At 34.4% G+C, this 23532-nt stretch overlaps 1 protein-coding gene and 1 non-coding gene across 2 annotated transcripts in view; both read left to right on the top strand.

Moving 5' to 3' along the window:
* Positions 1-23532, top strand: part of LOC105223010 (ATP-binding cassette sub-family A member 13) — a 39369-nt gene that overhangs the window by 2494 nt on the left and 13343 nt on the right. The gene's annotated exons all lie outside the window — the stretch shown is intronic.
* Positions 5697-5792, top strand: Trnay-gua (transfer RNA tyrosine (anticodon GUA)). The gene is made up of 2 exons: positions 5697-5733; positions 5757-5792. It is a non-coding gene; the product is annotated as a tRNA-Tyr (tRNA).

Raw genomic sequence — 23532 nt, 5'->3', positions numbered from 1 at the left:
AGTAGATTTTTCACTAACTTTTTAACTTTGCCGAGTTTTTTTTTTATTATTTGATTTTTTTCTTTTTTATTGCTTCATACGATAGAGAGATATTTGTAGAATATTAATGCCATCTTTCAAGTAAATCGGCTGATTAGAACTTGAGGTATCATCAGTAGTTTCGAAAAAAAATGCGTTTTAAGTTTAGAACACAACCCAAATCCAGTTGGCACGTCACTAAACCAACTATAACTTTCGGAAATAATTTTAAATTTGAAATGCCACTTTAGGGGTATAATAACATATATTGAGACATAGATTTAGATTGGAAAGGAAGCTTAGGTGTTTAATTGTAATGTCCACTGACTTCAACAACAAAATAAGTGTGCAATCAATATTCTTTCGCGCCACGATAACGATGTACTAATGAAACATATAGAAGCATTCCAAAAAGTATTTTTTTAAACTCGCATTTAAAGCATAATTAAATTAAAACTTCAGCAATTTATTATAATTTTTTTATAATATTTTGATGTTTGTTAAAAACGATTACGATTAGTAGATGAACACGATTTTAATTATTATATCACAGTTGAGCATAGCGAACCGTGGCACTGTGCCGCTTTCGGCCGACAGCGCCGCGCACGCATAGAAAAAGTGAAACCGGATTTGTTGTTAATTTAGCTATTCAATATTAAACAAAAAGAGTAGTAAGCGTAACGACACAGCGCCGCCTCACGCCGTCGCCCGCCATCATCCGCCGTGCTTTTCACTGCACTTCCTCACATCACACCTGCCATTTATCATTTGCCATTTAACACCTCTCCCCGGCGCCGAAACCCTTCTCTCTAGTGCCTTCCATGTGACAGCCCGTGTGTAATGGCAGCGAAGCGCGCTGCAGTGACCGACCGGCCGACTGCGACAATTAAGGGTTCTGCGCTTTCAAATCTCTGTTTATTAAATGTTTTTATTTACTTATTATTTATTGTGTTTGTTTTGCTTCGATTTTTACAATGAGCCTTTTAAATTATTTTGCATTATCTATTGTGCCTTAATTGTTATTGCTTTTGTTGCAGTAATGACAGTGATTACGCCTGTGTATGTGTGTGCACGACTGCATTTTATACTTCCATATAATAATTTGTAGTAAAACAGTCATGAATCGTTGTTAACGGACAAATGGTAGGCTACAAAACAAATGACACTTGGCAGTGACACAAAACACATGTCGAACGGTAGATTATTGTTTCGCGCCACGGTGCGACGAGCATCATAAACAGCACATGTGGGGTCGCACGATTTGCAGATGGATTCATAAAACATTGTGTTTCGCAGACTCGTGATGGGTGGCTAATGGTTCATATCTTAGTTTGGAACATTACAAAAAAAAACTGCGACAAGTAATTTTCACAGACTTCTCTTAAAGCCAACTTGACTCCATTAAGGGAGTTCTGTATTGACCGAAACAAATGGTAATCTGATGGTGAAAGGTCATAGCTATATGGTGGATGCATCAAAACTTCCTAGTTAAGCTCTCCCAGTTTTTGCCGAGTCATCAAAGATGTGTGTGGCGTAGCGTTGCTCTGATGGAAGACGAAGTTCTTTCTGTTGATCAGTTCTGGCCGTTTTTTTTCGATTGTTAGCTTCAATCTCATCACTTGTTGACAATAAAATGTTAAATCAATCCTTCGACCAGGCTGGAGTAGTAGTAGAGGATGATTCCTTTTCAGTCCCACCAAACACTCGGCATAATCTTTCGAGGCGTCAATCTTGGTTTTGCGACCATTTATTGAGCTTCACCACGCTTGGACGATGATCTTTTTCGCACATTATTGTCGTATTTGATCCATTTTTCGTCTGCTGTTACCATTCGCTTCAGAAATGACTCGATTTCATTTCGTTTCTGCAAAGAATCGCAGATGTTAATTCGGTCCGTTAATTTTTCACAGACAATTGATGTTGTACCCAAACATCGAGATTCTTTTTGTAGCCAGCATTTTTTAAATCGTTCAAAATCATTTGATGATGAATTTTAGGTTCCTTAGCCATGTCATGGCTGCTTATATAACGGTCCTGGTCAGTATTTTCCATAATTTCATCGACTTTTTCAACGACAGGTCGACCAAAGCGAAGTCCACCTTTTATATCCAAATTTCCAGAACGGAAGCGAACGAACTATTGTTGTGCTACACGAACGGATATAGCATCAACTCCGTAAACTTCACAAATTTCATTGGTGGCTTGCGTGGCGTTCTTCTCTTTTTTATACAAAAATTTCAAAATATTGCCAATTTCTTTATTATTTTCACTAATTTTTGAAATACATCTATTGACAAAATACGAAAGGACTTTTTCGACTACCAAATATTTTGATTATTATCGGCTGGTTTGTGATGAAAATGTTCGAAAAATGGAAAATGGAAGATTTTAAGGTTTTAGTAAAAATCAAACGTGGAGGTATCTAGAATTACAATTTACAAAAATCCTAACTTAGTCAATGGAAATTTCGCTCAAAAATCGAGGCATTCAAAACAGATTTGTTACGTCGATATCAAATCCAAGCTCAACACCGCACTCCAACACAATGCATGTGATAAGAGCGCTTCCAAAGATTGCTGCGAATCAATTTAGTATTTAATTTTAAGCCGCTAATGTGATTCTGAAAGTGATTTTGTTGAATATCTAATTTGCGATCAGCTAATGCAGTATATTAATTAAGTGCAATTAAACCTTCAAAGCGGCGAAAAAAATTGCCAACGACAGGTAAATCGTCTGAATGTCACGGCATCAAGGTGCTTTAAGAAGCTTAAATAAACAATGCGCAACAACAACAATGCAACAGAATTTAAATGATTTATGAAAGAACCGAGCAGAAAGCGCTTCAACTGCGCAAAACTCGATAAGCAATAACCAGTTTGATATTGCATTTAAAACGTACTATTATTTGGAAATTATTAATGTGTCTGCATCCAATATTATTCGAAATTTATATAATCAATAAGCAAAGAAATTGAAGAGTGTTGATGACTTGCCGTTTTGTGTAGAACTCGTATGTTCTAGATAAACATATACACATTTATTATTGGAACTTGTTTTTGATAATATATTATTTAGTCAATTTCAAAATTTTCCAGCTTCCAAATAATTGGGAATATTTTTATTACTTTTATATGCAAAAATGTTTTTTGTAGTTGTTGACGCTCAAATATTATATATATGTATATATAAAAATATAATTCCAAAATTGGTAAATTTTCTAAACTGTAAACAACAGTAATTTTTGTTAAAATTTCGTAACATATACAAATATTTTGAAATTGTAGATTAGAACTGTAGAACTCCGTTTCAAAAATAACTACACACACAAGTATTGAGTCTATTTATTTACCCGTTATTTCATACTTATCTTTCTAACGTGTCTTCACGTCGTATATTTATTTTTTGTTTCCGACTATTTCGTTCTGACTAATCCATAAACTTTTACTCAAGTCAATAATGTTGCGCAATATGTTAATTAGCACTAGATCGTGGCATCGTTTTTTATGCCCAGTCAGGTTTTCTGCATATTTTCGTTATTTCCGCAAGTTAAACGCTGTGTTTTGTTTGCAGAAAACTTTGAAGTCAGCAAGCATTTCAGGTAATTTAAATAATAATTAAGTTGAGAAGTTTAAAACAAAACACGCTTCCAGTTAAATACTTCCAAAACTAATTTTGTAGAAAAAATAGAGTAAAAATACGAATGGAAGAAACACAAAAGCTTATTTCTGAAGCGATAAATTTTGAAAATGAAATGGCTAGATATTCAGGTTTCTACAACAAAACTGCTATTCAAAGAATGGACTTGACATCCCACTTTCAATCCGCCTATCAAACTCAGCCAGCATCTTTCAAGCGGAACTGCTAGGTACAGAGAAGGCCGGTGGAGTTCTATTGAATAACTGCGGGAGGATACAGAAAGCATGTCCATGTTTATGGACAGCCATAGCTTTCTCGACACCACAGATAAATCTGAGTGTAGTCTATAATTGTGGAAAGACTTTAAGCTCACTGGCAGGTCAACTTTATTTGTCCATAATTTGGCTTCCTGGTCACAGGAATATTTTCGGCAACGAAAAAGCAGCTGAGTTCTATTTAGACGAAGTCGGAGTCAGACCATGCCCGCTGTGACGATAAAAAGAGAGCCTTATATGCATTTTGTACAAATAGCTCATGGCAGATGGAACTCAATAAAAAGTTGCACAATAACAAAGCAGATATGCCCCAAATATGACAGAAAGAGAACCAATAGTGTGTACAGACTTACAGTTTCTATAACGGAGCACTGGCTTTTTGGTGAGCATGCGTTAAAAATAGACCTGCTTTATAACAATATTCGCCGCATGTTATAGGAAATATGGAAACGGTTTCCCACAAACCCAACACAAAATACTTGGAACCTATCAGGTACCAAACAATCAATGGTTGTCCGAAAAAACATGTAGCGTATATTAATAGGTTTCACTGAGAGCAACAAATGCTTTAGGGGCAGTGAAGAAACGGGTTAGCAAGATCATCAGGTCCTACGATAGCACTACAGTAAATCCAGCGATAATTGAGCCCTTGCTGGCAGCACTCCTACCTACATACCTACCTACGAGAGTTTTTGAAGAGTATCCAAAACTCAGTTAACGGAAGGGTTTCGGAAAGCATTATTTCACAGACGCTAACGCGACGCTGTTTTTCGAAAAAGCTGAGTTATTTTGGAATGAATCGTGCTTTCACTTTCCTTAGACCCAAATGATCTTTCAAAATGGTTTTCACTGATCCTTTCGATATTTCAACAATGCCAGTGAGATCTCTGACTGTTAAACGTCGTTTCTTAAGCACCAATTCCTTTATTTTATGACGAATTGATCATTCGTTGATTTTGATGGCCGTCCTGGATGTGGTTGAAATGGATAGTTTGTACCAATAAAAAAAATAGAACATTCTGAACTGTTTGGCACGAGGCAAGCGCAGACTAAACAGATGTCACTGACAGTCATATCAATCTAGAACAAAATATGTCGACGAATGGGGTTTCGGGTTTAATTTAAATGAAAAAGTCTTACTTCTTCTTGCTCACAATAATTTGTTTACGAAATATGCTCAACAATCAACAACAACTTATTAAAGGTCTCGGTACATGTTCATAGTAGTAAAAAGAGGACAGCTTGAGGGTTCCATTAGTGGAACATTGGATTTATTTTTGACTTTCTATTCTCCAATTTAGATCGAAATTCATATATTTATGAAAATTGGATTTTAAATGTACTATAAAATAATATTGCCACTCCAATAACTTCAAAGCTGTCTGAAAGTCATCAAAGCTTTGAGAATGGCAAATCGAACAAAATAACTGCCTAAAATAGATTATGTATAATGAGTTATAAATTTTTCTCCCGACCTCAACCGTTGCAAATCTGAAGTTATTTTCACCTTTACAAAATGAAGTGTCATTAAATAAATCAGTCAACATAATTGCCGTTTTGTTACGAATGCACCATATATATGTATATACATAAATATATATATATATATAGATATAGCTATAGTCAACAATAAACAAATGCAATCGGCATGTTACCTTATCATTTGAGAGCTTAGCCCCATTTATTATCTCAGCTCCTCACTTGAGTTATGCGCTTCACCTTTACATACCACTTTGTTAACACAATTATGCTTACAAACATACAACACCTTCGATAGCTCAGTTGGTAGAGCGGTGGACTGTAGAGTGTATGAAAAACGAAGTAGAAATCCATAGGTCGCTGGTTCAAATCCGGCTCGAAGGATTGGGGAACCCAATTTTTTAACAAAATTGTTTTAAATTCTTTAATTTTATGTTTCCGATTTATGGAATTTTAAGATATATATTATATTTAAATTATGCTCTTCTTTAATTAAGATTATTCAATATTAATATTTAATATTCATTAATTTGTTTGAAGTATCGGTTAAAGTTTCTTAGTCTTAGTTATTAATTTTAAATGTAACATAAAAAAATATTTAGAAGATATAGGCTTGAATATTTTAGCACTTATACTCATTGTGATGTGTACAGATCGATATTGGACACATTTGCCCTACAAATTTAGTAAAATTAGTATATTGATTATATTATTATGTATATAATTGAGCTTCATCGATTGTTCAGGCACTTGAGATTTCAGCAAAAGCAAAACAATGCCTTCTTTTGGTTTATTTATCAGAGAGTAAACAATTTGTTCTGTATGTATATATGAATATATATGTGAGTATATGCCCACTTGCTGCTCCAATATGACACCCCATTTGTATCGCCCTTCAATTTCGCCGTCCATCGTAAAGTAGATACAGGCAAAAATAAATATTTAACTGCTTAATACACATTAAGTAAATAACTCCCGGCGTTTTTAGCACAGACGAATGTAGGCAAATATCGAGCAAAAGCATTCGGTGTTAATTATTTTATTTATGGAAAAACGTGCGCCAATTTGTTTTTGTAAACGGGGCACAACATTCTTGCGAACGCCAACAACACCTGTTGCAGATAATGAATTCTAGAGGAATCAATCAAGGCGCACACACTGCAAGACACGGACCGGTAAAGCGGCCAAGTAGTCGAACTGCCGATAAGAGAGCCGCTCTGTGTGCTTGTCGGCCGATTTGTGGGCTAGAGGCCACTACTGGCCAGTGGAAAGTGAATTTGACTTTTGCTTTTGTTTTGGTTTTCATTTTGGCTTTCGCTTTTTGTGCTATTTATGCTATTTTCACGCTTTGTTTTCATTACCATTTCAACACGCGTCTTTCTTGTTATGTCTTTCTTTCGTTTTTCTACAACTTTTCGTCACAACGCCGTTCGGTGCTTGTTGCTTGAGTGAGGAAGGGGAGGTTGGGCGTTGTGTGTGGCGCATATTCGCCGCTTCGACTCGAACGCTTCCGCATGCTAATTTTTCTGCGTGTTCGCAATTTTTATTTGTTGTGCTTCTATACTCGGCTGTGTTGTGGATTTTGATTTTATTTCGAATTGCTATTTAACTTTTTTCTGCTCGATTGGTTTTATTTAAATAATCATGCATGTACATATTTATGTATTTATGGGGATTATTAACAGTTGTAGATATATTCATGTTCGTAGCATATAGTTACTTTATATGTACAAAGTTACATGTTTGATATTAAAGCAGATCTCGGAGTATAAATGTTGAAGTATAACACATAAGAAGTCCTCGGTAGTGAAACAAATTTTTGGCAAATTTCGTTTATTTTTTAGTCAAGATAGTTCCTTTTAGGGGTGATACACTGATTATAGCGACCCTCCAACTTTTCAATATAATTTTTTTAGTACGATTTGTCTTTTGTTACAAAATAGGTTTCAATTTCGACAATCTGAGAACAGGAAATTGCCCTTGGGGGAGAATACTGTGAAAGCCGAAGCAATTGGAAACCCAATTCATGGATTTTTGCACTTATTTTCACTAACCTCTGATAATATGCATTGCCTTGGTAAAACATCACTTTCCTTTTCTTCAAATGCAGCCATTTTTCAGCGATTTTGTTCTTCAAATTGTCCAATAACGTTATGTAATAGTCGCTGTTTATGATCTCAATAAAAGTTATTCCATGCGCTTTCCAAAATACAGACGCCATATACATGCCAACCGACTATTGCGTTTTTCCACGCTTTGGCGCGGATTCATCGTGTGACTTGTCTGTTGATTTAGCTTTGGAGTGAAAATGTGGGGCCATGTTCCATCCATTGCCCCATACCGACGTGTTTTTATGTTTTTATTATGGTTGAACATCTCCAAACAATGTTCCAAATCATTAACTTATCATTGTTTCTGATCAAAAGTGACCTCGCGCGGCATCCACTTTGCACAGAGCTTTCTTATACTCAAATATTCATAAAGGATATGATATACATATTCAGTTGATATCTTCAGAGCGCCTGCTTACTCGAACAAGTTCTTTTTAAGGTATTCCAAAATTATTTTGTGGACTTTTTTGATGTTTGGTATCAATATGTTTTGGATGTCCACTTTCTTCAGTGCTCGTTTAACTAAATTTTAACTGAGCATACCAATCCTTCATTGGAAACTCGTCACTAATAGCCTTGAAAGACGGCAGCATTAATCCGGATTAACTGCGCACCTAATCAGATCCAAATTTGTAGGTGACAGACTATGTAGGCTATGAGAGTTTCATTCACAATAGATTAAATTTGGCCTTTTTTAACAATGTTGTCAACGAAAATGCAGCTAACTCTCTAAAGTTTTGAGGATTAAAGGGAGTTAGCAACGGAGTTATATTCCTGAATTAATCCGGATTAACTGCATTAATCAGGATTAACGCTGGAGTCTGTCATTGCTTTAAGCCATTATCTGTTAAATTACTGTGTAATCTTTTCCCAAATTGATATTGATACTAACCGACTTCATTTCTAATATATATAATTAAATGATGAACATATTAAACTTGTTTCTTGATGCCTTTTTGTAATCCATGTCGATGTGCTTATGCAAGTTTTCAGAAGACATCATGATGATAATTAATGAATTTTTTAAAATACACTGATTTGTTGCTGTAAATTAACAACATTTTTATTTTATACTCTAGCTAAAAGAAATTTATATTAAAAGTATTTAGGCTAGCAACTTTTATCCAAAATTCTCAAAAACTACACTTGTCTATAGGGATAATTTTTTTTTATAGCAAAAAAAATTTTTTTTTGTTTTCAGAATTTAGTTAGTAAATTCATAGTGAAACAATACTTATTTTTTATTTGGACCAAATTTTTTATTTTACAGAATTTTTTTTTTTTCAGGATCCAAAAATAAGTGAATTTTAGAGTATTTTTTCCTTAATCCTCTAAAATATACGAGAAAGTGTAAAGAAAATATTTACAAATACTTTATAATATTTATAACTAACTACTCGTATGCTAAGAATACCTCATGACAACAATCAATACTTAAATATTGACTTTTGTGACCACATTTTTTGAAAACTGTGACAAACCAAGCATGACCAAGAAATATGCACCTAGTTAAAACAAGCTAAGGTTTTACTGTCCCAGTAAAATATACAATATATTGAATGCAACTGGTATCGCTGAATTGTTAATTAATAATTTATCAGACGACGAACAAAAGACTTAAGCGAGAAACTTGAAAACGTGTGCAGCTGGACGGAAGCAGCTAAAGTTGTCCTTCTATAAGTTGGCTACTTCGCGAAATAAAAGAAAATGCGTCGCTAGACACGTCTGCCCAGCTACAAATAGGCACACACACACATACATGCAGGCACACGCATTTGAATATTTATGAGCTGCGAGATTATATAAAACGCATTGAACGCCGCAAAACGATCGCGGGAAAGCAGATTCTCGGTTTTTAACAGCGAATATATATACACACACAAGGATATGCAAATGTGTGAAGATGTGCATTAGCTTGCATGCAGCTAAGTGAACTTGAACACTAACAAACAAAGCTGAATGAAAACGGCTGCAGCTCGCATGCAGCTGAGTGGGCTGCAATAAGTGGCGACCGCTGCTGTTGCAGTGACAACCGTTACATTGCGCGTGTGTGCTATGCTATTTTTTCGTCTAACTGTACATTTAACTGTCAAGCGCGTCTGACTCTTTATTCTAGCTGGGTTAAGTGAAGCAAAGCTTCCTGGCCGCAATCTATAATTTCGAGATTCGTAAGTGTACATATATGTGTATGTGTGTGGAGCTTTATTTGCTGGCTGCTGTTTACTTTGCTCATCGAATCGCATTTTCCGCACGAACATCGAAGTGTGATATTTGCAGGCAATTAGTATTTTGTCATTTAGCAAGCACGAAGGCAAATTTAAGAATTGCTGAGCATCTACACATTCATTTACGGAACACAACTGACTTTTATTTCTCATCAAAATATTCATTTTACGATAGATAAATTCCGATTTCATTTCGTGGGTTTTTTTTCGCAAAAATAATGAAGATGTGTCTAATCTATACAAGTGTGTGTGTGTGTTGAAAATAAAAGCAACTGCAATATGCGCACACACACATACACATACATAATCATTTCGGTTTGTTTGTGAAAGATATCGCATAATGAAATTTGTCAATAAATTGCTGAGATTCAGTCACTTCGATGCCGATCATAAGTTGAATAAGAAATACAAAAGCTTAATCAATAAAATAAATTAAGCAAACGAGTCAAGGTTAAATGGCGATTCGCACCACCACTGAGTCTATGGTGCAGAAGAAGAAAATTTTATATCTTCTTAGTTAATAGATAGATCAAACAGATATCGTCACACTTTGATATGTGTGTGAAAAAAAACAGTTGATTACATTTTTGCTTGAGATAGGTCGTTACTTATGAGTGTATGTACTTGTATATTTGTTATATTCTTATTATATTACTAAATTTCATGATATACCTAAAATTCACACTATTGACCTTGATTATAACCACTTCCCATTTAAAGTGTCTTATGACTTAACAAGAAAAGACATTAACGCCGTCGGCACCGCAGCTAAAATACCCTTCACAGTTGCATTAGTTATAACAAAGGCGAATAAAAAAAAAACTTTATCATGATTTTGATCGGACAGTCTATGTAATATGATCAGAGACTATAGCGTTGCCTTACGTATACAATTGTTTTTTTTAATAGGTTGTTTTTTTCAATAGGGTCCAAAAGTAGGCTTATAATGACAGCAAACGACGCCATATTTATTTCCGCTCCTTTGACATTTCTCTTCAGTAAGTTTTGCCATTTTATCATTGAAAGATATACGATCCAACAAGGAGTCGAAATTATTAAAATTTATTACCGAAATTTGGAGTCAGTGGCCTCAACTTTAAGAGCTGTATGTATGTATGGTCCATCATAAATTTCGTGAAGATATCTATGAAATAAAAACATTTTCCGTATAAGCACCTGATTTTGATAAGCTATTTTTCATGACCGCTATATGCTATTTAGGTACGATATTAGTGATTCCGATGAGCAGTTTTTTGGAGTGGAAGGGATGTACGCGAAAGAGATATCTCATGAACTGAAGGACTACTTCGGGAAAACACAATCGCTTAGACGGAGATATCTATATATATCTCAATAGACTATTTTATGGGGTCACTGAATTTTCTTTATCATTTCTTTCGGGTGTTATAAACTTCGCGCCATACTCAACATATCCTGTTCAGGGTATAAAAAGTAACATTTGAATCGGAACTCGTTTCTATTGTTATATTATAACAAAATTTAATTACAAAAACCGGACAAAAAAATTCGAATAAAATATATTTAATATTTATAATTAAATTTTTTACTTCTTCTTTTTGCCATAAAATTAATTGAAACATTAATTTGTGGTTTTTTTTTTTACTTTCTATACTTTCGAAATCCAGTTTTTAGCCATACCCACATAAAAAAACAAAATTGGTATTACGGCTTGCCATCGAAATCTAAATTCCAATTTCTCTGTTTACTTTTCACAATTTGCATACAAAAATTGATATTTTTCTTCACGATGCTCTTGAACTCGTTTGAACTTAAGTTTAGCGTGCAAATTCGAATAACCTTGTAATGGTAAATAAATATAAATAATCGAAAATTTTTTTCCTTTAAAAAAATTGTTGTTATGCACCTTTAAAAAAGGCGCTGCAAGTATAAGCTTTTAGTTGTAACGGAATCCTAACGGTTTTATATTTTTTCTTATTAACAGATAGAAAAATGTGTATCTCCCTTTCAACTACTTGCAAACATATTTCGTTTTGTGGATTTTGTAGGAAATGAAATGCTCTTCAATATGTCTTACGTTTTTTTTCGTAAATCTAACCGTTTAACGAATATTAACGGTTGTAATTTGACTATTTTAAGGCAATTTTTTTTTTAATTTTTTAACTCAATGAAAGAAAAATAATTTTGAATTGCAAACTTCATAATCTAGTAGAAAATATTTTGCTCCTAAAAAACTGAAAAATAGAAAAAAAAATGGCCCACCCTAATGTGCGTGTAAAAAGGGTTCACCTTACCGATTGTTGCAAATTTTGATATCGCTATTTAAGAAGGGCGCTATATATGTAGATATAAACACGATATTAAGAGATTATTTAAATAAAAATAACACACCATTTTCATTGCTCGAGTTATAAGAAAGCAGTTTCTTTTAATATGTAACAGTTTAAGAAAATATTGAAAAAAAATTTCCACTGTCCATAGTATACAGTTGTTGTTTATTCTCATTATATACGTATAGTTACCATTATCGACTTTATACTACCAACATAAACTTAGTATATTGTTTAATATGTTATGAATCGTATCGGACATTAAAACTAAAAAAAAAAACAATACTAGTTTATGAAGTCACCATTACATAAATTTAAAAAACGTTTTTTTTTGTCATTCAAATTTCAAAATATTTTGCAAAAACAATCACGAAAAAAATATATGAGAAGTGCTAGTGCTCAATACAACAATATTTTAATGAAAGCACACACACATTGTTTGTTAAAGTACCTAAGTACTGCAATTTTTCTAAAACCAACTAACTTTTGTTGTAGTTTAAGTCCACAAAATTTTCATATTTAAATAGACTCAGCTTGTTCAATACGCCAACACAAGCGCATTCGTCCGTAAAGTTCATTGAAAACAGATTTTGTTCTGTTACGAAGCCAACTAAACTTTCCGCTAGACTAATTTGACGACCAAAGTACTCGCATGAACCCGCTGCGAAATTTCTGCGTAAAAGCTAATTACATGGTCTCTTAATAATAGCGCTGCGACAGAATAAAAATACCAGAACCGAATGAACAACAAATCAAAGTGTACGCGTACAGTTCGACTACATAACGATGAACAATGTACAGACATGCGCTGGTGAGCTTTAATTCCAAATTTCATTTTTAGGAGTAATTTTAAAACTAGCCTAACTCTGCAGGCAAAATTCATATAATATTTGAATTAAGTAATAAAAAAAGGTACACAGTTTTGGATTATATTGTTAGCATTTGAACTAGTGTGTATAAAATTAGTACTCTCCGCTGGTCTTACTAGTTAACCAACTATATTTTTTCATACAATCAACAGGTAGTAATGGGTCTAAACCTACGTATGTAATTCGTGCGTTTTTAGTTTTTGAAATGTGAACATATTTTAATAAAAAAAATATAGTACTAAAGTTCTGACCATCTGGTTTCCAACTTTCTGGCAATTTTGGGATTTCACACCAAAACAACTACGCTTGGCGGCGAAGAATAATACAAGCAAATTTTTGATATTCTGTTCTGATGTGACAACCGTATTCCAGATAGGGCGTTCCACATCCACCAGAAAAAATGTTAGTCAGAAGGGACAACGTCGGGACTGTAAGGCGGATAAAGCAAAATTTACCATCTGCTTCCAAATATTTTTAACCGGTCTTGTAACATGAGGTCTAGCGCAAATATGATGGAAAATGATTGCTTCACAACTAGTCGCGAATTCTGGGCGGGTTTCCCCCTTAATGATTTTATTCCGTTTTTGAGGCTCTTAATACCGTACGCTCCTCTGCTTCCACCAAATACAGAACATTCGCTCGGCATCATAGATATTCGGCTTTGCCATTGATTCGGCATGTTTGACAGATTTACATAAGATATTTTGTAGTTAGGGTTTTCGTAATGAACCCTTTTTTTCATCGCCACTCGCAATCCGAATCAAAAACGATTTTTTTATTAGCTTTTAAGCAACATTTCTGATGTGCATAATTATCATTCATTTTCTAGCTTTTGAATGTTTCCGGCTGCATTTGAACGTTCTAATATAGCTACTTAAATAGTTCCCAAAGACTCTAGGTCTATTCAGAGGTTCTGTTCTTTTTTGGGAACACTCTTTATGCATTAAAGCTTTCGGTTCCTTATTTTCGAACTTTTAGGCCACCCAAAACGTTCTTCTTCTTCCAAGCCACAATTACCTCCATTCGCCCCGCTAGAGCAAGATTACCACATACTTCTACCAAAATAAGATGATTTTTGGTTATGGATTTGTTAATACTAAGGTAATGAAGAATTACTTTTGGACTAGTGGTTTTTAAAACTAGTTAAATTTCTGTCCGAGTTGTCAATAAGTATTTATTATTCTTAATCATTTTGACGCTTCGCTGCATCTTTCATTCCTCTGCTCATTAAACGCGCAACAAATTCGCTTCTCCCTTCAGCATTCTACCTTGCTGTGTTTACGATCAATAAAGGTGTATACGTAGCAAACCTGTTGGGAAAACGCGATAACAACAATTTCAATTTTGAGTAGCCCTCTATCACTATAGCTCATCACTGCTCGCATGTTAGTAGGTATGTATGTAATTTTATAGACACTGAAGTCTTGCAAATACAAAAAGCGGCCCACTTAAGTACGGCGTTACGTGCGAAATACTTCTGGATTCTTTACAAACCAGCTGACCTTCAAGCGTCACATTACTGCGCAGCATCAGACAATCGACATCACAACGTGTGTTCAGCTCTAGGAACCGGGTTTTGGTTTCGCTCCAAGGGAGCTGTGTTTGTTTATCAGCAGTAAACAACATAAAAGTTGCTGTAATTACAGTCCACAATGCGTAGAACTTGTTTAGCATCCCAGTTACGGGTGTTTACGGGTGAGACGCGATCAACTTTACGCAAATTCTTAAATTATTTATTCAACAAAATCGAGAATCAATGCAGAAATGTGTCAGAGAATGTCAAAGATATCATCACAGTTGGGAAGCTAGTTTTGCTGAAAACAAATTTATCTTTGACAGCGGCAAATTCCGTAAAATAATTTCAACTAATAATTAATGACAAAAACAAGTAAGGAAGTTGTAAATTGAAAAAAGAAAGGATTAGAGTTTGAAATTTGTCATGTCTATTTATTCAGCGTGGAGATCATCTTCGGTGGATTATAAATTCGGCTGCGTCATCTCAAAAATAGTATGCCATTCTTAAGCGCCTTATCAAGGGGCTCGGCATGTATAAAATGATAAAGTTATCATTAAATTTTTATCACCATTAATAAATACAGGTAGTCAGTTGTTGCTGTGCTTCCTCAGCGCTGAATTCATTAGTGAAATCGATTATTATTTTCGACTTTATAGCCTGTTCCACGCCTGTCACGTTCTTCACGGTTAATGTCATTGCTTTGCAAATATTGAAGTTTTATACGGCCTAATGTGTATCTTTATAAGTGTGTGTGTGCTGTTAAAGGTGTGCGATTCTATATGCATGGCAATTTTCCGCTTTGTTTAATATTTTTCATATCAACCGTTTCATATTCCAGTAAGATTCCAAATGACTCTTAACCGAACAATTGCCATGAAATTTATCTGTTAAGAATCATTTGGATAAATGTATGTACATACATTTCTAAGCGCACACACAGCTGCAGTATATGACTTTTGTAATTTAGAATTAGAATCTGTAATTATTTTCTTGCGCCTCACGTGTATCTTGGAGTTACCTTAGAAGTCATGCTCACCTCAAACAATTACAATTGCCTTGGTAATTATCCGTACATACGTAAAAGTGCTTGACATGCGAGTTATTTACTCAACTCTGCGTATTTACGTTATTATCTGAAAGTCGTTGAGTACAACAGTAGATTTCATAGCGATAAGGTTTTGTAGTTTTAGAATATTCTTAAGCAGCTTTGGCGTGGAATGGCTTCGACGATTAAGGAGTAAAAAACCGCCTTTTCTCAATATTTTTTATTAAATATTTTATTAGAATTTTTTATTGATACAAACATACATTATTAACAAAGAAAATCTGAAATTTTTGGAGAAAAATTATTTTAAACTCGACCATTGCAATGCCATTTCCGGTGACCCCACGGAAAAAAGATGCGCCCGCGTTGACAGGATAACTCCTTACAGGATCCTCTAAAGTGAAAAAATGCGTGTTTTAGTTAAAACCTTAACTTAGAACTTGGATGAAAGAAAAAAACTGCAAAATTTGATTTTTGTTTTTATTTGATTTCGCGAAATTTTTTTCCAAGTAGTTGTAATAGAAAATAAACCTTCGTCCAAGTGTTTAAGAATTATATCTCGAAAACCTGTGCAAAATTTCATGAAAATCGGTTAAGTAGTTCTCGATAAATCTTACCAACTGACTACAAAAACACGAGCAAAACGCATTTCAAGACGGCACACTTGACCTCGAGCGCATAAGTTCTCAAGGCTTTATCTCTGAAACTATTACTCGGATCAACATGAAAATGAATAAAAAAAAAATCAATTTTTTAACTAAACCTATTTAGCTCCTTCTGACTTTTAAAAAATTGTCTAATAACAACTTTCCACTTTTTAAGCTGTTATATGGACTCAGGATTGATATTTGTACTGAGATTTAAGACAACCACTCTTTTCTCCGCCTCATAAAGTTACATTTTCAACAGAAATCCAAGCGGTATATTGGGCACCAAAATTGTCTGATATCACACCCTAAGAGTTTTTCGTATGGGGACATGTAAAGTCTAAAGACCAATTCCGACCGAAGACAATTCCGCTTCGATTCAGGCCTTGGATCAAACATTACCCGTGTCACACTCCGGTTACCAGTCGAAATGCTCGAACTCGTCATCGAAAATTAGACTCAGCGGATGGACCATCTGAGACGCAGTCACGACTAACGTTTGAAAGAGGTGAAAATTGCTGCTGTCCGAGCTCCCTTTTGATAAATGTTTCCGTAGGGATTCGCGATAGAACTGGCCAATGAAGATTATATATAAATATATAATATAATGACAACAAACGTCTTTACTGATGCACACATACAAATAAACATTTTGTTAGCAAGTTTATGAGCAATTAGGCAATAAAGGTGTGAAACATCTTTAACAAAATACTGTAAGATTTCGTGGAAGCACAAGTATTGTTTTAATTTCTTTGCATACTATACTTCAGCATACTCTGGCTAAATAAAACAAGCAAAACGGTTAAAAGCTATTTTGTGAATTGTCATTAACAAATGTTTGTGTGTACGACTCTGACGTTTGTTTGAGGTGATTAATTATGCCAATATTTTCTTAAGTACTTACGATTTCATTTTGTTTCGTTTGACGTTTTCCTGCTTAGTACTTAGCAGGAAATTTAAACTGTGAGATACTGGTTGGAAATTTATCGTTTCCTTACATGAAAAAAGACATAACTCAAAAGAAAGTTAAGTACATGTAGTTTTAGCTATCACTTTAGGACGAATGAGTATTCTTGGCCATTCAACTGAGATTCTTATTGTATAATATTTTGCTGCAGAATCGACTTTTTAACCTAAGTAATCTAACGTGAATTGTAGATTAATTGAGAATTTATATATTTTTTGTTGAATGCTGGATTATTTCATTGATTTGCTTTTTCTGAAAGCTTATAAAGCTTTCTGTAAAGAATGTGAAGATAATACAGCCTTAGCTGAGAGTGTACAGGAAGACCACAGAGACTCGATTTGGCGCCGTTTGCAGCAACTTGGACTGACGTATGGAACGACTTGGCGCATTTTACGTCGAGATCTTAAATTGAAAGCGTACAAAATACAGCTTGTGCAAGAACTGAAGCCGCTCGACCTTCCCAAGCGACATTGCTTCGCTCTATGGGCTCTTGAAAAGTTCCAAGAAGATCCGACGTTTTCGAGCCAAATTTTGTTCAGCGATGAGGACCATTTCTAGCTCAATGGGTATATAAACAACCAAAACTGCCACATTTGAGACGAAAAGTCACCTGAAGAGATTCTAGAGCGGTCATTTCATTCAGAAGAAACATCAGTTCGGTCCGGTAAAAATCGAAGAAATTTTGAAGTTTCTGTGTTCTTTTTTTTTAAATGTTAAAGGAACCTGGAAATGGATCACCCTTTATTATAGTTATTGAATTATATATTTATTGCTTTTTTTGTATCATTCTTCACATAAAACGTTACGTAAATATAACAACAAAATATTATTGACCTACAACAACAGTGAAAGACCTTCTTGTGCAAATTTTTATTTATAATAATAAAACAATTCACTTTGCGTTGTTGTCTTATCAATCCCGCACAAATATCATATATGAGATCTAACACATGTTAGTTAATTGTTAATATAAACACAACTATTTAAATAATTATAAATTAAAAGTAATTTCTTTCAATTATTAGTAAACAATTAAACTAAATTAACTGTTATTATGGCGTGTGTTTATATTCACAGTGGAAATAAAATAACTAATATTGTAATTTCAAATGAATATCTTTTTTTATCCAACCTTTAAATTTATAGTTCCTTCAATAAACGTTTCTGTTTGTACATTTTTATTGTAATACATTTGCATAAAGTGCTTTCAAATGACATTTATGGAAAAAAGTCTAGAAATTAAAATTAGCGTTAGCAGCTGCAGACTTCTTTGTATCATAACATATATTTGATGTCAAAACGAAGTACAAGGTGCGTTCCAACGTAAACAACAGACAAAAAAACAGAACAAATGTTTTTTTTTTGGCAAAATCAAGTTATTTTATTCAAAATAGTCTCTTTTTGCTTCAATACAGCTTATTGCACGGTTCAAAGGCATATCAAACGACTGTTTTAGCTCGTTGGACGGTATGGCCGCCAGTATGCCGGTGCAAGCCTATTGAATGGCCTCTACTGGCCTCTACGTCAGCATAATGCTTTCCTTTCCGAAAAGGTGCACGGTGATATCAGGTGAATACGGTAAGAATGTTGGATTCTGAGCAATTTTTGGTCGTCATTCAATTTGTGCGGAACAAACCGTATACACACCTTTCATAAGCCCAAATGTTCGGTCAAAATGCGATAAATGGATGTTTTGAAGATGTTCAATTCCATTTCCATGAATTTCATTGATGATATTGGCTGACTTTTGATGAATTCACGCACAGTTTCGATGGAATTTCTGGTGATCACGGTTTTGATTGACCCACATGTTAATCATCATTTATGTCCTCGTCACACATTGAAACCACTCGTGCACTTTGCTACGGGATAAGCAATCATCGCCATAAACTTGTTTCATCAATTGAAATGTTTCGGTGAAATTTTTACCAATTTTAAAACAAAATTTAATGTTGGCTCTCTGTTCGAAGCTCATTTTCGCACCGATAACACAAACATACTGACACTTAAAACGCATTAACTTCACTTCCAATCAATGAAATGCCATGAAATTCTCACTGGATAATCGAGAAAGATAGAACGCACCCGTTGATATATAGTTGGCGCCACCACGGGGCGCTAAATTTAAAATGTCCTGTTTGCGTTGGAATGCACCTTGTATACTATATACGTATTGTATCTCTCTTTCTCCCAACCGACCAGGATTTCTATGCATTATGGCTGCTTAATTTAGTCATTTAGCAAACGTAAAAGCTGCAAAATTTTCTAACTAATTTCTCTGTTTAATCTTCTTTAGCTTGATTAAAAAGCTAAAATAAAATTTGAACAGAATTTTAGTGATCTTTTGCAGTTTGAGAGAATACGGCTGTTATAACGGAATGATTCGGAAAGTTCAAATTAAAATTTAAAATAAAAAGCTACGAGCAGAGAGTTTCAAGTTTCGCCAAAAAGACACCTGGATGGATCAAAGAAAATGTTAATGAGTAGAGGCTTTGTACAGTTCATTCAGTGTCCTTGTATATTGAATAAGCGTTTCCAAAACAATACAATATATAAGTTATGGGCTTATGGACTGTTAAAGTAAAAAAACTGGAAATTTTTGAAGTTATATTATATGTGATCTTCGACGGCGCTAAAAGTCAAAAGTCCTTCACTGCTGCATTGATTTCGGCCTTCTTCGAAGATAAAACTTAAAATTATAAAAAAATAATTAAAAGTAGTACATTGGTAGCTTGCGTGGCATTCTTCCCTTTTTTATACAAAAATTTCAAAATATAGCGAATTTCTTCATTATTTTCACTCATTTTAAACAGCTGTAACCTTTTTCAACATTCCTGAAAAAACATATATGGAATCAGTTATTTTTAATTATTTTTCATAGATCAGATATTATGAAACTATTACAGAACAATAATTAAAAACTTTCAAAACTGGTACTTTACTAGCTATTAGACAATATTAACCTTATTAACTTGTAGGGCTCGAAGAATTGTGTTATTAGATAATTAATGATATTATGGTTGATTACAATCTAGTGCAACTTTCATAATTTTAGTTCAATAATCAATGCTTGAGCGACACATTTTCACACTGGACTTCGCTATCCGTCCATCCCGTGGTGACCTTTTACCGATTTGCCTTCGCATTTATTCATTTATAAACTCCATGTTATTTAAACACCTTATACACAATAATTAATTGTTGTTTATATATTCTTGACTTAATAGTAATAAAGTCGTTTATTTGCTGAAAAACCGCCAATCGCGAAAACCGGTTACTTTCACATAAGTTCCCCGCAACAGCAGCAACTACAGTGCAACCAGTCACCGAGAGACCCATGCCGGCAGTTGGCCAGTCAATCGCTCAGGCACCGAGTCAGCCGATAATTGCTTCTACGCTCGTTTGCAAATCTGCTTTGCTTGGCTTTAACTCTCTCGCTCTCTGCTTGCTTTCTTGTGTTGCACAAATGTTGGCTGCTCCTGACCTCATTAACTAGTTTTTCTTAACGCAAATAATTTTCAGTTTTCTTTTCATTTATAGATCGCATAATCGCCGCGCACACACATATGTACGTACATGCGATGCGCTTATGTAATGGCAAACAACCGAAACGCAAAAAAATTGCAATAGCAAAAACAACTGCGAATGAGCGAACTAACTTTCGAATGCCATAATAGATTACACTGCGCTCGCTGTTGTTGTTGTAATGGATGCTGCTAGACTGGCACGTGCTGGCGCTATGCATTTACACACACACTCATACTCTTAGTTACCGATACAAGCTCAACTAAGCAGCGCTCCAAATCAAAGTTTACACTTTGCTACTTTGAGCCAGTTCGCGCTTTAATTGCATCGAGCAAAAGCAAAAGCAAAGGCAAAAGCGAGAAATTGCAGGCACATAATGCAACACATATTTAAGCTGGCATTAACTAGTCGCAGCAATTAAACTAACCTCATTATTAGCAATGGGCGTTAGAACATCATTTTAGTCGCTTTTCTTGCTCGATAATTCCCAGTCAATTTGCATGCAAAAACAATTTATTTTAGCCATAATTTTATTTTCGAAACTTAATTGAAAAAGACCTGTTGATTTTAATTGACAATTAAAAGGACAAGTTGTACTTACAAACAGTAGTGACCAGACCAGTGTTGTCTGCCATATTTCTGTCACAAATTAATGATAGCAAAGCAGGGTTAAAGATTAAACGATAACAACAGCAATTGCAAAAGCGTGAAAGCGTCATTTAAGTAAAACAAACGAAAACAGGTGTAACGAGCTTATTAAAAAGAGTTTTATTAAATAACATATAATTAGTGTGTTTCTTCAATATATCATATACATATATATATAAAGATTAGATGATAAGATTTTGCATTGAAGATAATTGAATTTTATATTTTAACAGTTGCTATAAAACGGCGGGGAACAGTTCCAGCTTTGACTTGTTTTCATATTTTTTTACATTTGGGAAGCTATTTATCTGCTTCAATCGCGTGTGACATACTGTGAGCTTTGAGCGTAATCTAAAAATCGCAAGTACTTGTTCACAAACCAGACCGACTTTGATTTTCCTTTATCATTTACTTAAAAATATCCCTAAATCTTTGAATGTTAGAACAGTGTTTTGATTTCTTCGTGTACTTAAGTATTTGCGTACCGAAGGTAGGCAAAAGACAAATGGGCTTCGAACTCAAAAATATTGTATTTAAAGTGCACCGGTTGGGGATTTCTGTTAGAAAAAACCTGATTATAAATCGTCGAGCAATTCTCAACTTTAATCTAACCCTGAATACGAAAGCCATACGAACCAAAAAAGTTCATACTCCTTTGATTAGAATTTACAAACTCAAAACATACATTTTTTAATCTGATAATAACGGATGATCCAAGTAAAGCTACTTTTTTCAATAGCCTTTTTTTGACACATCACGCGTAGGTCAAGTTGTCATGTTGGTTTTATTTAGTATTCTTTGGCTTTTTTACGAAAATTCAAGTCCTATAAAGAATAAGTTTCGCGCGCTTCGTCAACGTAATCGGCCTACTGATTTTCCTATTCGTAACATCATCACCCACAGCATTCAATATTAGATAATATTCGACCGAATATAGCAGCCGTAGCTGAAAGTGTACACGAAAACCGTGAAGAGTCTATTCGGCACCGTTCACAGCAACTCGGACTGACATATGGAACGACTTGGCGTATTTTAAATCAAGATCTTTATGAAAGCAGACAAAATACACTCAACATACAATGGATTGGAGTAGCTTTTAGGCCGGTGGAATCATTGTTGATATTTCTTCAAAAATGGGAACGTATCGTCAATGGCGTTATCGCGCCACGATAACCGACTATTTGATGCTGAAAATTGAAGCTCGTGATCTCGGCGATATTTGGTTTCAAAACGACTGCGCCACTTCCCACACATCGCATCAATCAATGGATTTATTGAGCGAATACTTCGGTGAGCAGAGAATTTCACGTTTTGAGCCGGTCGATTGACCATACAGATCGTTAGAGATTTTCTTGTGGGGATATGTATACAAAGTCTAAGGTCTATCTGGACAATCCCGCTTCGATTCAGACCTTGAAACAAAATATCACGCGTGTCATTCGCCAGCTATCAGTCCAAATGCTCGAACGAGTCATCGAAAGTTGGCCTCAACGGATGGATCATCTGAGACGTAGCAGCAGCCAACATTTAAAAGAGATAGTCATCACAAAATAAATGGCAAAGAATGATAATAAACATTTCCTCCTAAATTTGGCATTCTGAATTTTTTCCTAAAAAAAGTAGGGAACCTCGAAATGGATCACCTTTTAGAAACATGAAACGTATGAAAAAATAATTTTTTGTTTAATTATCAAATTCGAACGTGGATTAGTGTGGCAAGCTGATTCGATTTAGCCAAATAGCTGCCATTCAAATCAAGAATCAGTCAAGGTTCAAAATACAGTTCTTATACTATAAGAAATGCATCTGTGAAGGGTTTTATACTTTCGGTGCATCTTAAGTTAATTTTTTTGTTTTTCGTATGTAAAAAGTTTAACTTAAAAAAGAACATTTAAAGAAAGTTTCGGAAATATAACACAATATTTTAAGCAAAAATAGCAAATAACATGGCTTCTATTCTGATTATACCCCACAAAGTCATGGCACCTAATTTAAAAAAGTTATTTTCTCCACTGACTGGACAATATATAATATTTATTATTAAATATTTATTACTCGTATCACTGCAATAAATTTTCCACTTCCGTATCCACAATTAAAAACAATACTTATTAACAATTATTCAGCATTTTAAACTGCAACAAATTGATGCTATTATCATTGCTTATAAAATATTGTATTCTAGTTTTGTAATTACGCGCGCTAACTATTCTGCTCCATGCAACATTCAATCGCAGCTATTTTAGCAGTTATAAATTTAAT

This window comes from Bactrocera dorsalis, chromosome 4 (assembly GCF_023373825.1).
Source record: "Bactrocera dorsalis isolate Fly_Bdor chromosome 4, ASM2337382v1, whole genome shotgun sequence".
Lineage (NCBI taxonomy): Eukaryota > Metazoa > Arthropoda > Insecta > Diptera > Tephritidae > Bactrocera > Bactrocera dorsalis.
Note: the sequence above shows the minus strand (reverse complement) of the source record. Positions and strands in the feature narration are given on the sequence as shown.